This window comes from Jaculus jaculus, chromosome 15 (assembly GCF_020740685.1).
Source record: "Jaculus jaculus isolate mJacJac1 chromosome 15, mJacJac1.mat.Y.cur, whole genome shotgun sequence".
In the NCBI taxonomy this organism is placed as follows: Eukaryota; Metazoa; Chordata; class Mammalia; order Rodentia; family Dipodidae; genus Jaculus; species Jaculus jaculus.
The window spans coordinates 44,552,971-44,559,002 of record NC_059116.1 but is presented as its reverse complement, the minus strand read 5'-3'; positions in this window follow the sequence as shown (position 1 = coordinate 44,559,002).

Below are 6,032 nucleotides of genomic sequence, written 5' to 3'. Positions count from 1 at the left end.
GGCAGATTGAATGCAAAAATCCTTAATCAAAACATTAAATATCCAAAAGCAGATGATATAGTTTCTTCTACTATTGCCTCTCTTTTATCCTCCCTTGTGGGAATGTCTGGATTTCACATCCCAACTTGTGTGTCTTCCCATACCAACCTATCCTCTTCCTCATAACATCCAACTATAGAACTACCCATTCCAATGATGAGATTTATTTGTTCTTTCTGCGGCACACAACTCCTTTTTCATCCATTTTCTCCTCTCTCTCTTTTTCTTTCTTTTTTTCTCTTCCCTTCCTTCCTTCCTTCCTTCCTTCCTTCCTTCCTTCCTTCCTTCCTTCCTTCCTTCCTTTCTTTCTTTCTTTCTTTCTTTCTTTCTTTCTTTCTTTCTTTCTTCCTCTAGCTACCATCCAAGTATTGTATCCATTGATTATGTTGGTACTATAGCATGGACATGCAAATGGATATGACCTATATCTTCAAATCTTGTTCCTTAATCGAAAGCAATTCGGTGGATGAATCATTCTAAGTGCCTCAATGCTGGTTATTCTATTTCTTTAGTATTCATCTACTTCCAGTCTATAATTTTCCTACCTATTACCAAATTTTAAAATAGAGAGTGAAGGAGACAGGAAGAGAGATAGAATGGAGAAAAATGAAGGAAGGAAGGAAGGAAGGAAGGAAGGAAGGAAGGAAGGAAGGAAGGAAGAAGGAAGGAAGGAAGGAAAGAAGGAAGGAAGGAAGGAAGGAAAGAAGGAAGGCAGAAAAAAAAAAAAACAAACAAACACCTGGCTATCAAATAAAAATCCATAGCTCTGAGCCCTACCTTTCATAAAAGTCTTTGTCCTCTCCAAAAGTTACTATTATAATCACCCCTGAGCAAACACCCAACTGATATACTCTGTACTTTAGGTAATTATTTTTTATAATAATAGTCAAGGAACTCACTTAACTTGAATGATAATCCTCAATCTTGGGAGGTGGATTGTAATTTAGACATAGATGTATTTAGTAAACTACCTAACTGTCCTTCCCCAAAGTTCACTGAGTTCAGTGGCATTCTATGGTCATCTTTGATCTTTGGTTCCCACGGTCACTGTGTTCTTGTCTGCTGTGGGTCTCTTCCATGGAACGGGCTTTTCTTAAACCCTTAGCTAAATGAAACAGACATGACAAGGATTGCTGTGTACAATGCCATTATTGACTGTCCAGCTTTCAGTCCTAGGAAAAACAACTTCCTCTTCTCTAGGTATGGATGGTTCTTGACAAATGTCATGTCATAGGGTACTCTTGGTTTGTTTGACCTAAGGGTTTTCCTTTTTTTCTTTACTTTTAAAAATAATTTATTTGTTTATGGATGTGTGTGTGGGGGTACCAGGGCTCGTTGCCACTGGACACTTTTCAGAACTTTTTTTGCTACAGCATATGTGTATAGCTTGAAAATTGAACCCGCAGCAGTAGGGTTTTGAAAGCAATCCCCCCTTTGCTGTGGAGTTATCTTCTTGGCCTCTCTTCATTTATTTTCTTACCTCTTATTTTTCATTTTAAACTCAGATAAAACTGAATGTAAAGAGGTTCTATAAAGTGAATGCCTTGTATATGAATAGGCTGCTGACATTGAGAATTGTTTGTGTATGTGCAAGATCCTAGATTAGAATTCTATTAATCTTAATTCTATTAATCTATTAATCTTAGAATTCTATTAACGTGAGAGGCAGTATGCCCCTGTATGCCTCCATTTTCTACGATGGGCCAGACCTATTTTTAAGATCATATACTTACAGATAATCAAGGGATGGAAAGGCTAAAATATTCAGCCTAAGACCTAAGTACTAACTGCCTGCTCTGAAAACACTGAAACATGCATCTGTGACTTATGTTCTGGAAACCCACATGGAAGGCTGCAAACTGGTGCTCATCTTCAGAATGGGTTTCTGGTATCGGTCATTGTTTTGGTGTTTACATACATTTTGAGATTTTTGGAAATGTGTGTTGTGGAAATCCTTAAAATCAAAATCATTAATTTTGACCTGTCTAACTCAAATAAATTAGATAATGTAGGAATTTACAATGAGGAATTGACTTCCTCATCCTCCTATTTCCACCTCCCAAGTGCTAAGGTAAGAGGTGTGTTCCACCATATCATTCTCCAAATTTCTTCTTATGAATAATTTATCCTTGTATGAAGTAACAAGTAGTAAGTATCATGATCAGGAAGCTGAACCTGAATCCAATAAATTATTTATGCATAACTATTAATTTGACATATATATGAGAATATGAGTTATAACAAGTTATTCAACACTAAAAAGGAATATACAATAGTTTTGTAGAAAGATATAACATCCTGGGCAACAATTGATGAGTTTCAATCTTGAAGCAAGTGAGCCATAAAGACAATTGATTTGATTAAATGAGAGAACATGAAATGGCATTGGGTGACCCATACTGTCCTACATCTGTGTAATTTTTTTCTTGGAATGGCTGGTGGTGACCCCTTTGTGCTTTAAGCCACAAGTATTATAATCTCAACCCCTTGGTCTCTGGTGTTTCCATTGCAGCCCACTACCTCTAACAGGAATAACATTTCAAGGCCACCTCGGATAAACATATTTATGTGCAATATCAGCAGCCTGTTTGGGTGCAGGGTATTCAATTTATAAAGAATCTTTACAGTCCCTTTCATCTTGGTTTCAAAAGAAAAGAATAAAAGTAAAAAAAAAAAAAAAAAAGGAGGGAAACCCATACGTCAAACAAATCAGGAAGCACACCCTGTGGAATGGTATCTGTCAGAAAGTGTTATCCATGCTTAAGGAAGAGGAAATCAAAGGAAGATGTTTTTCTTAAGGCCATGAAGCCTGGCATGTCTGGGAGTGCTTGGCGGACAGCACTCCGTGTCCTTTCTGCTTGACCTCACTATCTATCTATTCAAGCCACGCCCTTCCCATGGGAGACACCCAGAGTTCACAGAAACAAAATGGCCATGGGACCAAAATTGGAGCATGGATGGCAATAGGATGCCCCTAAACTTTTCAGGTTTGGGGAAAGAGAGTTTAGGTAGCTCCTTAAGAACTGTGCTTTCTCTGTTTTCTTTCTCCATGGATGTCCTGCATGTTTCCTCAGTCCTGGTCCATGTACATAGAGTTTTGATCTTCTAAATCTTTAAAACTTATCCTGCCAAAGGGCCATCTGGAAAGGACTTACGAAAGCCAATCCCAAAGGGAGATGATATAGTATATTTGAGGTAGGGAAGATCATGGGTATCTTAGAAACAGGAAGCCTTTCACATGTAGCTGTAAGAGGACTAATGGATAACTTCACAGCATATATTTAAGCATTTAAGGTTTTAACAAATAAATATAATAGACACTACTTTTAAAGTCATATTTGAATTTAGAATTCAGCCCGTTAAATTTTCGGTTACAGCAACGACATGGCGCTGTGGACGTTAGCTTGATGACTGTGAGAAAGCTTGTAGGACACTGGGACTGGGCCCCTCGTCAGTGTCTGCAGCCCATAAAAACAAAGCAGTCCCAGAGCTGAGACTTCATAACTGGTCATGAGAAGGCAAACTGAATCACATGTCTGACCCTGGAAGGAGGACTGGCATATTTAGATAGTGGGTAGGATATTAGTGGATAACTATCTAAACCTGGGAGCTACAAACACTAAATGACTTCTTTATGTCAGGCAGCTTTATGATAAGGGACAGAGGAATAGAATTGTCCCTTTGAGGCAATCCCAACATATACATCAATCACCTGCAGAGGATAAAGCCCCTCAGGAAATGCTGCTTTTCCTAGAGATATTACAAATTAGTATAAATCCTAGCTGGAGTGTAGATCATAATGGTCATTGTCTGCTCCAACACCTGCCCCCCATCCCGAGAGTCAGTTTTCCTTTCTCCTGCAATAGCACTCTATCTTCTAATACTATGGTTTCAGTTTACATCTTGTGAATAACATTTATGGCAATCACAAAAATAAGAGGAATCCCCATTGAGATTCCTGTGACATTCTGAGAACCTAAATGTGTAACTTAATTTTTGAATTTTTGTAACTTAATTTTGAATCTATTTGTTGCTTGTTCATCCCTCAGTACTGGTGGTGAGCTCACTGGCTCTTTTCTCAGTGGCAAAACTCTGGCCTGTAATGGGAATGTTTCAATCCTCAAATGGACTTTATAGTCTGTCCAGAAGGCATGGATTAGGAGAAGGTAAAATGTGCTTTTTTGAGGGTAGAAGAAAATTAAAGTCCCACTTCCCAATCAAGTCAATGCTCATTAAAAGATGTTAGGTCAACCTACATAGAGAGCAAATTTCTTGTCAAGTCCTGAGAATGATCTGATGTTATTTTTGAGAATGTAAATGAGTAATTTATGCCAAACTTGAAAGAAATATGGAAGTGATGAGAAGACTTCTCAAGCAACACATCCAAAGTCTTTTCTATGGTTTAGAAATATTAAAAAGGTTGAAAACTTTGAAAATATCTCCAACTTGCTGTTGTATAATTGAGTGGTAAAATTATAGAGAAGAAAGAGAGAGTAAGAAACATGTTAGCCACCTTCAGGAAAGTCACCAGTTCAGCAACAGAATGACCAAATGAATTTTTCATAAATGACAATCTTATGCTTTTGGCAGATTTTGATACAATTTAGAAAGGCAGAATGCTATATATAGTTCCTATTGCTCTTTAAGATAATAAAGGACACAAAAAATGAAGTCAGTTGTACTCATAAGCTGAAATCATGAAATGTTTGTGAACATTTTATGAAGAAAAGTTTCAAATCCAATTAGAGTAAACTGTTATAAGTCATACATTTCTGATAGTAATCATTACATTAAATCCTTTATTATGATATTTTAACTGTCCTATTTTCTATGCCTATAATTTCCTACCCAAACATAGTGGTTAAGGTATTTGCCTGCAAAGCCAAAGGACGTAGGTTCAGTTCCCCAGGGCCCACATTAGACAGATGTACAAGGGGGCACACGCATCTGGAATTTGTTTGCAGTGGCTGGAGATCCTGGTGTTCCCATTCATTTTCTCTCACACACTTTCTCTTTCTCTCTCTCTCTCTCTTTCTTTCTTTCTCTCTCCTCTCTCTCTCTCTCTCTCTCTCTCTCTCTCTCTTTCTGTCTTTCTTTCTCTGTCAAATAAATAAAAATAAAATATTTAAAATGCGATCTCAGCTCTTTCTTTTTCTGTGGCAGTACATGAATCTTGAGATATTGTTTGAAGAATTAAATTAAATCTCTCGTGAATGTTCTTAATGGATAATGCTCAAAATCTTTGTTTCTGTGCTGCTTTAGCAATAAAAAACAAAAGAAGGATAATTCATCCCATAGAAAATATATCTGTCCCATAACTTAGAAACTGGAACCTCACTGCTGTTATTTCAAAACCCACTTACTGTGTAGGCATAGTTGAAGAGAAGCATTACAGGGCTATGTAGAACTCTTAGAAGTGAGTTCTGACATTTACAGAATCCTCTATTTATATTCCACTAAAGCCAAGAATCATGTAAAAATTACCACATTATACCAATATCTTTCCCAGGATGGAACACTAAGATTTGCTGCATGCCAGCTTAGGGACTGGTTCAGACCACTACTCCAGGAATTCTGGCCAACTGTTTAAATATGTGATATGGATTATATAGTATTATGTCACTTAGGAGGAAGCTTGTTTCTTCCTTTTTGCCCAGTGATTTTTACTACTTACTACTGCTCATACATGGGTATGTGTTTTCTACATACATATGGAAATATTTTCTTAATCTTTATATTTTATTAGTAATGGACATACATAGTAGGTAAACAGCATATGTGGTACCATCCTTTCCCTCATCCCTGCCCTTTTGCAAAGGAATCCCCCTCTTTGGGGATGCTGATCATCCCCATGGGGATTTTGGGTCATGCATTGTGGGGGCAGCCATCAGTTATGGGGAAGAAACAATGTCTCTGTGCATAATGTCCCAAATTGTGACTTTAACAATCTTTTTGCCCCCTCTTCCATGAAATTTCCTGAGCCAGGTTGGGTT